The following is an 11,883-nucleotide window of genomic DNA, read 5'->3' on the forward strand; positions in this document are numbered from 1 at the left end:
TGATGTGGGAAGTACTATTTGCCACCAAAATTCGTTTCTTCAACTCCAAGGCATATATACAAACAAACAGGCAAGTAACTCGGTAACCCAGAAGACACAGCAAAATTCACCCTCTGCATCTGAGCTTCGGCGTCTGTTGGACACATCTGGGGCACTCACTTCTAGGCTTCCCTCTCTTTCATTCAACACTTAAGGCATTTTAATTTAAAAATATCCACATTCCTAGTCCTTTCAACCCTAAATGTCTCCTAATACAACAACTTCCAGAATAAATCCTGCTATGTTAATTTTTTTAAGCTTAAAAAGAGCATTTTCACTTGGAAGCATCTAAGATATCGTTCAGTAAGTGAATGGATAAACTGTGGTCCATCCATTCTACAGAATATTATTCAGCACTGAAAAATGAGCTGTCAAGCCAGGAAAAGACATGGAAGAACCTTAAAGTCATCACTAAGTGAAAGAAACCAACCCGGAAAAGGCTGCTAACGTGCTGTATGATTTCAACTATATGATGTTCTGGAAAACGCAAGACTATGTCTGGAAAAGACATTCAGGAAAAGGAAGAAAAGAAATCAGTGTTGCCAGGGATGAGGGATGGAGGATGAATGGTGGAATACAGGGAACTTTTAGGGCGGTGACACTGTTCTGTATGACACCGTAAGGGACATGTCATTATACATTTCTCAAAACCCACAGACTGTACAACACACAGAATGAACCCTGTTGTAAACGATGAACTTTGGTTGATAGTAACGTATCATATTGGTTCATCAGTTGTAACAAATGGACCACACTAATACAAGATGTTAATAATAGAGGGAAGGAATATATAGGAACTCTGTACTTTCTGCTCCATTTTCCAGTGAACCTGAAACTGCTCTAAAAAATAGTCAATTAATTGAAAATATATAACATTTTATTTTTGCTTTTCATGTCGTAAGGAATGGAGATTCACTCAACGTCTCAAGTAACAGGAGATTTTTTTTTTTTTAATTTTTATTTTTCTGAGGGGGAAACTACAAACTTTTTCATAGTGGCTACACCGATCTGCGGTCCCGCCACAGTGCACTTTTCTCCACATCTTCACCAACACGTGTTGTTTGTTGATTTTTCTTTTTTTAGCCTCACAGATCGCAAGGACCTTGTCAGCTTACAATCCCTTATTTTTTATTTTTTATGCCTACAGCACCTGGTCTTCCTAGGTGGTCTCCCATCCAAGTACTAATCAGGCCTGACCCTGCTTAGCTTCCGAGATCAGACAGGATCAGGCTCGTTCAGGGTGGCACGGCCTTAGATGTAACAGGAGATTTATGTGAGAATGTTCCTGTAAAGGAAGGACCAGGCAAATCTGAACCATGTGACAGAAGGAAAAGAGGTGCCTAGAAGGCGGGGCCACAGGAAGGCCAAGTGCCCTGGCTCCATCGCCGCTGCTGTTGGGGGCCCACTATTCTCACCTCTCCCACGAGCTGGCCTCCTCACCCTTTCCCGTCTAGCTTTCCTTCACTTCAGAGTGTCTGCTTTCTCATAATTTTAACTCCCTCATAATCGCGGCCAGCATGTGGCCTCTCATAGCCTCTCTGGTGTTTCTACAGCTTATGACTGATCAGCTACAGCTGCTTCTGCTGACTGCATCATGACTTCAGTATTTCCTACTTCAAATTCCTGAGTGGGAGAAATCTCATTGGCCTAGTTCATCATTTTAGGCCCAGCCCTGTCCTGGTCCCTGGGCCCCTGTGGGGTGCAAGGAGCAGCAGAGGGGAGAAGGTGCAAAACCCCAGTGCTTAGGCGGCTGCTTCCTCGGAGCCTGGACAAGGCCACCTCCCTGAAGAAGGGCCCGTGGGCGTGCCAGCATTCTTGATGTGCCCAACATGGCAGTTTGTAAATAGCTTGTGTCAAAAAAAAATGACAAATAAAATTGAACCTTAGCAACCTAGCTATTTCAATACATTTTTAAATAGTTATCTTTACAAGGGACATTCGCCCTCTCTTAGAGAGAAGATCGAAAAGAAGCAGACCTTAAGTTACAGAATGTTCACGTTCTCTTGATCATCCTCTGTAAGGATGATCCCTGAGACACCTGCCCCAAAAGGCCTTCCAACCAGCCTCCAGAAGAGCACCCCTGACCTTCAAACTAACAGCGAATTCCTACTGCACTCAAGGAGATGAGGGAGAAAGACACAGGACACTGTGACGGATCTCTGCCTCACACCGAAGCACCCTCACCCCGTCCAACCTAGTCATAGGTGACTGATTTTAATCCCAGGGTGAAATAGTCTAGAGTTAGTGAACCGGGGAGAGGTGACAAAGTGACTTTCTCCCAGGACACAAAAACTTTGGCTAAGTGATTACCACAAGTACAGGAAATGAATTCCAGTCTCTATAATTAAGAATAAAACAGAACGACAAAGAAACTAGTGAAAGCAACAGGCTCACAGATCATGGGCAGGAGACGCGAAGACGTACCAACTAAACCAGCCGCAGAGCAAGATACTTTGGGAAAGAAAACCAAACTTGATAGCTACCCAGTTGGGTTTTATAAAATCTTTTATAAGAGTTGTACCTCAATAAAAAAAGAAAGAAAGAAATATTTTTAATTTTACAGAATTTTTTGAAAAACTACTTGTAAGTACCTATGATAATGTATTAATGAAAATGCACCCAATCTAGAAATCAAAAAGTATGGGTTAAAAACACAAATGTGAAATGCAAAACCAAAGAAATTTAGAACAAGATATATGAGAATTTGTTGAACAAGACCCAAAAAGCACAAACTATTCAAAGACACACTTGACTAAAATAATATTAAAGACTTCTTATGATAAGTTATATCGAAATAAATGAAAGTCACAAATTGGGAAAAGATCTAGTTTCTATAACCATGAAAGGATTAGAGATCAGAACACATAAAGAAAGCTTATAAATTTATGTGGAAAAGACAAATAACCCGATGGAAAAATTGGTCAGAGGACAAGAACAGGCAAGGTGCAGAATCCGTACGTCCAGTAAACAGAAAGAGATGCTTCGTCTCTCATGTCTTAATTCTTAACGGTTTCAACATACACAGAGATGATCCTTCTAACAACTTAGCTTCTTTCGTGTGTGTCTGTATGTGTGTTTTAGTTGTGGTAAAACACACATAACATAAAATTAACCATCTTAACCACTTTCAAGTGCACAATTCAGGAGTTGTGCAACCGATCTGCAGAACTTTTTCATCTTGCAAAACTCTACATCCATTAAATGAGTCCTCATTCTCCCTCCCTCCCCATGCCCCTGGAAACTACTGTTCTCCTTTCTGTTTCTGAGTTTGACGACTCTAGATACCTCACATGTGGGGAATCAAACAGTAGTACTTGTCTCTTCGTGACTGGCTCATTTCGCTGGACATGATGTCCTTATAATTACTCGCTATGGCTCCCATAACAAAGTACCACGGACAGCATGGTCTAACAACAGAAACTTACTTTCTCACAGTCCTGGAGGCTGGAAGTCCAAGATCGAGGTGCCAGTGATGCCGGTTTTCCCGGCAGGCTCTCTCCTTGGCTTGAAGAGAGCCATCTCCTCACTGCAACCTCACGTGGCCCTTTCCGTAGGTGCGCTTCCCTGGTGCCCCTTCCTCCTAAGAATGCCAGCCGTATTGGATCAGGGCCCATTTTTGTGATCTCAATTACCCTTAATCACTTGCCTAAAGGCCCTATTTCTACACACAGTCACATTCGGTGTTAGGGCCTCAACATAGGAATCTGGGGAGGACACAATTAGGTTGTAACAGCCCTCGAGCTTTATCCATGCCGTCACATGCGTCAGAGTTTCTTCCCCTTTTAAGTCTACGTAGTGTTGCATGGCGCGTACATACCACATTTTGGTTACCCATTCGTCTGTCAATGGGCATTTGGGTTGCTTCCAATTTTTGGCTATTGTGGAAAATGCTGCTATGAACATGGTGTAAAAATATCTCCTCGAGACCCCGCTTTTGATTCTTTTACGTATATTCCCAGATGTAGAATTGCTGGGTCATACGATAGTTCTATTTTTAACTCTTCGAGGAGCCCCGCCCCCATACCGCTTTCCGCAGCGGCTGCACCGTCTTACGTTCCCACCGACCGTGCGCGAGGGTCCCCACTTGTCCACATCCTCGCCGGCACTTTGTTTTATGGCTGTCGTCCTAACGGGTGCCAGGTGATATCAACAAATTCTCTTTCTGAACTCGAAATGCTCTCTTCCGGTGATCTTAGTCTCTACCTTGACCCCGAACTTTCTATTTCCCAAATCTGCCACCTCCCCCTAAATCCAACATCAGGCGCCGCATCCTCCACGCGCCAGCTTCTGGCTGCTTGGTCATTCCTCCATCACCCAGATTCCAGCAATACTCTGACCGCGGCGGAATCTCTAACCCATTGATCCCTCCCTCCCTTCACTGCTAAGGACTGTCTAGGTCCTTAAATTCAGAGGAACCCGCCTCTTAGTGAATCTAAGGAGCTGAATCTAGAGAAAGAGGCAGCCGATGCTCGACGCTCGCTTGGGTTTTCACAGCTGCACATCTCTCGCCTTCACATTCTAAGCTGCTTGAATTAACATGGCTGAACGAAGAATAACTGCCTAGCTTAAAGACACTCAAATACATCCATTCAATGTCTGTTTTCTCATGTAAAGTGAGTGTTTCTACATCCTGTAATGTTTACATCAATTAGTGTTAATGCAGATTAAAACAGACAAATAAATATCAAGCACTCAAGCTTCAGGCGGGGTCTCATTCTCTTCTCCCAAGCCTCTGAGTGCTGGAGACCACAGGTTCAGTCCTTGATCTTTTCTCTAGCCACACTCAGTCCCTCACTGATTTCACTCACTGTCATGACTTCAAGGACCATCCAATCGCTGATGATTCTCAAATGCGCATCTCCAACTCAGACCTCCCTCCTACATCCCAGACTCACAGCCAAATGCCAACTCAGCATCTCCACTCGACTAGTAGGTACATCAAGTTTAACATGTCCAAAATTAAACGCCTGCCCCATCCGTCTTCCCCATCGGTCACTGGCAACTCCATCCTTCTAGCTGCTCAGATGAAAACCGGGTCATGGTCATCTCTCACCTGGACTACTGCCATGGTCTCCTAAATGCTGGCCTCCCTTCTTCTACCTTTGTCCCCCTAGGTGGTCTCTTCTCAACATGGCAAGCAGGAATCCTTTTAGGCTGGATCGTGTCGCTCTTCATTTCAAAACCTCATGATAACTCTGTAGCAGTCCAGATGACCCAGGTTATGTTGCAGTGACAATCAACCCCAACAATTCAGTGACCTGAAATGGCAGTCACGTCTTTTCCATGTGCCATATCCATCTCGGGCAGGCAGTGGGCCCCGCTCATCACCGTCGTAAAAGGGCACCATCTGGAGTGTTTCTGGTCACCTTGGTGGAGCGGTAAAAAGCTCTAGAAGATTTATCACTCATAATTAAATGTTCCTAAAATGAATTCTCAAAGCTCAGTGGCCAGAATTGGTCACATGGCCTGATACATCCCTTCGAAAGCCAAAAAGTGCTATCCTGCCCTGCACTCAGGATGCAGAGAGCCGGATGTGTTTGGTGAGCTGCGCTCATGGCCACCCTGGGCTCCCACTGGTGCTCGAGCTGGAAGCAGAGGTCTTACAATGGCCGGTGAGGCTCTGCGTTAGCGGCCCCCACCCTCACCTCTCTGACCTCATCTCCTGCTCTTTCCCAGGTGCCATCACACCTGAGAGCCTTTCCCTCTGCCTGGGCGGCTCGTACCCTAAAACATCTGCATGGCGAATCCCTTCACTTCCTACCCTGACCACTTAAAATTGCGACCCACCCCTTCTCCATTCCCAATCCTCCTCCACCCCACTCTCCACACACACACACACACACACACACACCTGAATGAAACCTCCACAAAGGCAAGGCAGGCAGGTGCCTTGTCTGTTTTGTCCACTGATGTACCCTGCGAGCCCAGATCGGAACCTGGCACAAGGTAGGTAGGGGCTTAGGAAGCATTGGTTGAATGAACAAACCTCACTAGCAGTCGGGAAAATGCAAACTAAACGCACAAAATACTGTTTCATGCACGAGAGACGGCAAAATGTACAAGTCTGACAATAGCGAGTCCTGATGAGGATGTGGGGAAATGGAATTCTCCTGCCCCGCTGGAGAGAGCAGAAATCGGCACAACCACTTCGGAGAGCTATTTGGCACTCGGCGGCCAAGAACTGGTTCATGTCAGCGATTTCACTTCCCAGTATTTACCGTGGAGAAACTCTTCCGCACGTACCCGAGGAGACGCGCACGAAGATGTTCATAACAGCATTGTTTATGAGAAAAAAAATATCGAAAACTACTAGAATTTCATTGTCATATACAAGAGAATATCATACATCAGTTAAAATAAATTGAATTTACATGCGTCGACTTCTAGTCCGGCGCATAAGGAGCTTGGAGGACACTCATTCACACCGCCGCAACAAAAACAGCCCGAACATCGACAGCTATGCTTAGATCCATCAGAGAACTGAGCTCGCAGGGCAAACAGCTGCCCCCAGTCTTGGAGAGGCGGGAAGGTAGGTACGGAGCATCACAGCTTCCCTGAGCAGAAACCTCCGCGGGACCCACGGGCCTGAGTGTAGGCAGAGAAGCCTCCAGGGTGGGGAACCTAGGCTGTGACGGATGAGTTGCCAGAGGCTCCGTGTGGACAGGTTTAGAATTAAAAACTCTAGGGGACCAATCGTGGTGGCGGGGGTGGAGGGGGGCACACTTCTGTGAGTTTTACCTCCAGGAGCCCTAGCCGGTTCTCACAGTAAAGACCTGAGAAAATCCCCTCGCGTCTCTAGCGAGGGGAGGGAAAGGAGCTGTTTAGAATACACCCCCAGCACTCTGTCGTTTGTAAGAAGCCATGCGCTCTGGAGAAGCGACTTCACCAGAGCCTAACTGACCTGGGGGGCGGGAAAGCCCCAGCTGCTGCGCCTCTAGCCTTCCTGTGTCACCCGAGCAGGTGAAGGAAGCCAGAAGCACTGGTGGGGGTCACAGCCCACGGGCGCAGGCTCTCTGCAGAACGGAGACCTAATAACCTACACTACACCTGTCACAGTTTAACTACAGAAAGTGAAAAACAAATAAAAATCTTGAAAGAAGCCAAAGGGGAAAAACGAAAACATAACTTACCTCTAACAAAGCAAGGAAAGAATTACACAGAACTTCTCTTTGGAAGCCACGTGGGCAAAAAGAGAATGGCATGAAGTATTTAACGTGTTGGGGGGGAAAAAAAAAAACAGAAACAAACAAACACCAACTTAGAATCCTGTATCCAGTGAGATTATCCTTCATAAGTCTAGGAGAAATGAAGACTTTCTTAAACAAGCAAATCTTGAGGGAATGCGTTGCCAGTAGACCTGCCTTGCAAGAAAGGTTGAAAGAAATTCTTCAGAGGCAAGAAAAATGATATTGCTTAGACATGTAGGTCTCCACAGGACGCAAGAGCAGTAGGAAAGGAACAGGAGAGGGCAAAGTAGTTCGCATGTGGTGATACCCCCCAAAAATAAAGAGCATACTGTTGACAGAGAAAGGCGATTTTCAAAAGGACATTTCTACAATGACGCCACTTATATGAATTATAAAAACGTACTGAACAATGCTCTATTATATAGAGATAATAGAAATATAAAAATATTCATTAAAAAGAGTCAAACCAACTTCGCCCTCTGGGGAGGGTGCCAGGAACGAGGTAAGAGGAGAATCTTTGACTGTATTTGTAGCATATTATCTCTTCTAAAAATATCTGAGGCAATTATGAAAAAGAAAAAAAAAAAACGTTTTCAAAGTCTATCGTCTATTATTTTAAAAAACGTTTTTAAAAATATTCCAGAAAACAAATAGTAGCCGGACGATCCTTACGATATTACAAAAAGCCACTCTCTCTGTCTTCTCCATATTTTATAAGACAAGTCCCAGCATGCAATTTGCAAGGGCCCTTTCATCACTTGATTTAAGTTTAGCAACATTAGTGAAGTGACAAGTGCCCTTTGCCCAGTAAACAAAGGTTCCGTGTGCTTTTCAGAGGATCTCATATTCTCAAAGCTGAATTTAATTGGATTTAAGATTCAGTTCAGCAAACAGCTCTTTGAAATGGCCCCCCGTTCAGTGTGGAGAAAATTGTCATCTGCCTTCCATCCCCATGAAAAGGCTTTCGTATCAGTGCTTCTGATCACACTGGATGGACCGTTGACGGCCAATACCTTCCGTGTATATCACTTTTAAAAAAATTGATATTTTGATCTTTGGATGATAAATATAAACATCTACAAATCAATAAAATAGTATTCGTGAAAGTAAACAAGCAATTATACATCAACGATCCTGCTTAGTCAAGTCTGTTAGTGCTGAGCTAGACATGTAGGGTGGTGTAAACATACAAATATCATTAAATGCAAGGTGAGAAAAATACAAAGCTAACAGAACCCAAGTGTTTCAAACTCATTAATATTTACCTAAGAATCTTACAATGTTTCACCAGGGTAGAATGCTCACAGTCACCTAATCAGACACTGGTCTCAGAATCTTAAATATTATGGGTGATTGTTTTGGGTTTATTGTGTCCCTCAAAACAGATATGCTGAGGTCCTAACCCCTACTCCTCAGAATGTGGCCCCGTTTGGAATCAAGACTGTTGCAGAGGTGATGAGTTAAGTTGAGACGAGCTCATGCTGGAGTAGGACGTGCCCCTACCCCTATATGACTGGTGTCCTCATAAGAAGGCGTGTGAAGGACAGAGACTCGGGGTCATGCCACACAAAGATGGAGGCAGAGACTGGAGTGATGCATCTGCATATCAAGAAGTGCCAAGGATTGACAGCCATCACCAGAAGCCAGGTGACAAGCAGGGAACACTTTCTCCCTCGGAGCCCTCAAAAGGAACCCACCCTGCCGACATTTTATTTTTGGACTTCCGGCCTCCAGAGTTGTGAGACGATACATTTCTGTGCTTTTAAGCCACCCAGTTTGTGGTACTTTTTTACCGCTTCCCCAGAAAACTAACACAATGACCCAAAGAGCTTTCGTTTGGGCGGTTTTTATCTCCTGATTCTCGTTTGAAACACGAGAATATACAAGCTCACGCTCCATTAGCTGCCAAAGCAATGACATCATCTCAGGTCGCAGAGCCACTGGAGCACACCCCTGCACACACACTCGTGACAGGAAGAGAGCGACGCAGGCAAATAATGGTACGGTCTGTTGTGAAAATAGATTTGACCTCGTGGGTCCCCCCGGAAGGGTTCCAGACTTCACTTTGAGAACTGCTGACTAATCCAAATCCATTTTTTGTTTGTTTGTTTGTTTGTTTTTACAGACGAGGATACTCAGACCCCAGGATGGGAAGCGGCCTCTCCTAGCCTTGGCCTAACGGGAGGCCCGGCTTCCTGGCTCCCCCACAGAGGTTCCTAAAGTCTCGGGAGCCACAGAACAAAGGCATAGAGACGGGCAAAGGCCAGCAACTGGTGTGAAACCCATCGGTTTCGACACCGCCCTGGAGCGCCTCACAGATGAAACACAGGGCCTTGCAACTGCCTTGTGAGCAGTAAAGAGGGCAGGCCACATTCTAAGTGACAGGAGTAAGCTCTTAACCCGGCGTCTAAGGCAACGTCTGATTCTGATGGCGAAGACTCGCAGGGCGCCTGTGAACTCAAGACTGTATGAAGGAAATGTGAGCGTGCGTGCACATATGTGAGCACCTGACACATGCATGATGTTGGGGACAAGGCTCCCTAGCTCTCATCGGGTTTTCAAAAGGGGGTCCGTGATCAAAGAAGACTGCAAACCATGGCAAGAGGGCATGTGAGCCAAGGAACACTCTCTGCGTGTGTGGACGGCCACGTCAAGCTGCTGCTCCCTGTCCTGCCTCCGGGGCAAGGCCGTGACATGGTTCTCCTCGGAGGCACGGATGGGACCTCCCTCAGCCTTGAACTTGTCGCTCCGCTGTCTCATGACGTGAAAACAGATGTGCGCGAAACAGCCAATTCACTGACGAGTCGTGTGAGGAATCACCTCCACCTGTGGGAGCCATCACCTAAGAGAATAATCCAGAGCTGGAGGGCCAGGGAGGAGCCAGGAGGCAGAGAAAGGTTTCGTTCTTTTCTTCTCTCAGTTTGGCCCAGAAAGATCAACTGTTCATGTGACTATGAACACTATAACAATGACAGTTAAAATTTTAAATATTTTAGTACTTGAACATATATGGCATGGATTTCGATAGACTAAACTCAACTCTAGGTAACTAAAGTAAGATTTTTCTCATTAGAAATAAACAGCAAAAAAAAAAAAAAGAAATATATATATATCTGAGGAAAAAATAAATATATGTGAGAGAAATAAAATCTGGGCTTTTCTATTACCTAAGGTTCAATTTCATGATAATCAGCTATTTCGTCATTTGTCTTTGCATGTTCATGTGTATTAATCAGCTGCATTTCCCCAAATCACATTATTTTTGGAGGATTCTCAGCAGAGAAAATTAGCAGATTGATTTCTCATCTCAACACCGAAAATATGCAGCAGAAAAAAAAAACAATTTGAAAAAATTTCAGTTGAACAAACGTCTGAAATAACTCGTCACTCATCGTTGTCTATATTGCGGCACGACAAAAAGTTGCCGGGGCCACTTCCGGCAGAGGAGAGTCGTCTGCCAGGACGTGTGCCTGTCCACCCTCGACTTCACCAGCGCCGAAGCGGCTGTAGCCAACGCAGGTTTTCCCCCTGTGGGGGACTTAGCTGCATCTCCCCTTCGCCCCGTCCCTACTGGTAAAATATCATGGTTTAATGAAATTATTTTGGTCTGAGTCCAGAACAGTCTCTTCATGATATCATAGAATTTATAGGTTTTCCGACAGGTGCCAAAACCATGAAGACGATACCTCACAATCATTATGCGCCCATGGACGACGGTCACCTCCGTTGTACAGTTCATTATTTAAGAGTGCTTATCAAAAGGTTAACATCTTTATAGGATCGTTTGGCTCGTTCTCAACTTGGCTGATTTACAAATTACTTCACGAAGATCTGTGTGTCGCCATTATTTGTGTACAAAGATCTGATTCGGGATATGAATCTTGAGATTATTAAGGCTCCACTGCTTTAACCAGATACCTTTTAGCATTTCCTTCCTCCGAATGGTTACCACCTTGTCAAGTTGAGGCGATGTACGTTTGTAATGTGGCAGACTGGTTTTTAAAAATCATTTTCCCTTCATTACAAATCTCAGAAGTCAGTCATCTAAGTTGTATCTCCTTGTCATTAAGGCACATCGATAAGAGGCTTCATATATATATATAAAAAAAAATAGAAGCTTCAGAAAAGGAAAAAACATTGAAAGATATTTTGCATAGTACAATACTGAAAGACATTTTGCATAATAAAATACCTTGCGTTTTCAGTGAGACTAATCAAATGCACAAGAATTCTAAAAGGATCGTATAAATGCAATAACTCATTGCAAAGACTAAAATGCATTTAACATCTATATCGTTTCCTGCTGTTCCCTACACCGAGGACATGCAGTAGGTGCACTAGGTACGCTAGCCAGGCCATCGAGATTCTGGCCCGCGGTCCCTTGTCAACCTGTCCCTTCCAAAGAAACCCAAGTTGGCTTTTGATGCTTGTTAAGAAGAGCAGAGTATGTCCTTCATTCACATCTTAACCCAAAATTCAACCGCTTCACGTGTTCACAAGGGCTAGAACGAAGGTCAGAGCTATCCAGAATAACAATAACTGGTCCTTCGCCAAAGGCGTGTTCTCTTCCTCTGCACGCCGTTATCCCGGGAGCAGAGCATCGCTCTGGGTGTGGGGAGCAGCCTGGGCACCCCTGGTGCTCTGCATTGCACTAAGG

General features: G+C 44.9%; 1 pseudogene; it reads right to left on the minus strand.

Annotated features, from left to right (window-relative positions):
• Nucleotides 1-1,177: 1,177 nt before the first annotated feature.
• LOC118606838 lies at nt 1,178-1,296 on the minus strand (annotated as a pseudogene).
• Between the last annotated feature and the right edge of the window lie 10,587 nt (nt 1,297-11,883).

Source organism: Rousettus aegyptiacus, unplaced genomic scaffold, assembly GCF_014176215.1.
Source record: "Rousettus aegyptiacus isolate mRouAeg1 unplaced genomic scaffold, mRouAeg1.p scaffold_m13_p_1, whole genome shotgun sequence".
NCBI lineage: Eukaryota > Metazoa > Chordata > Mammalia > Chiroptera > Pteropodidae > Rousettus > Rousettus aegyptiacus.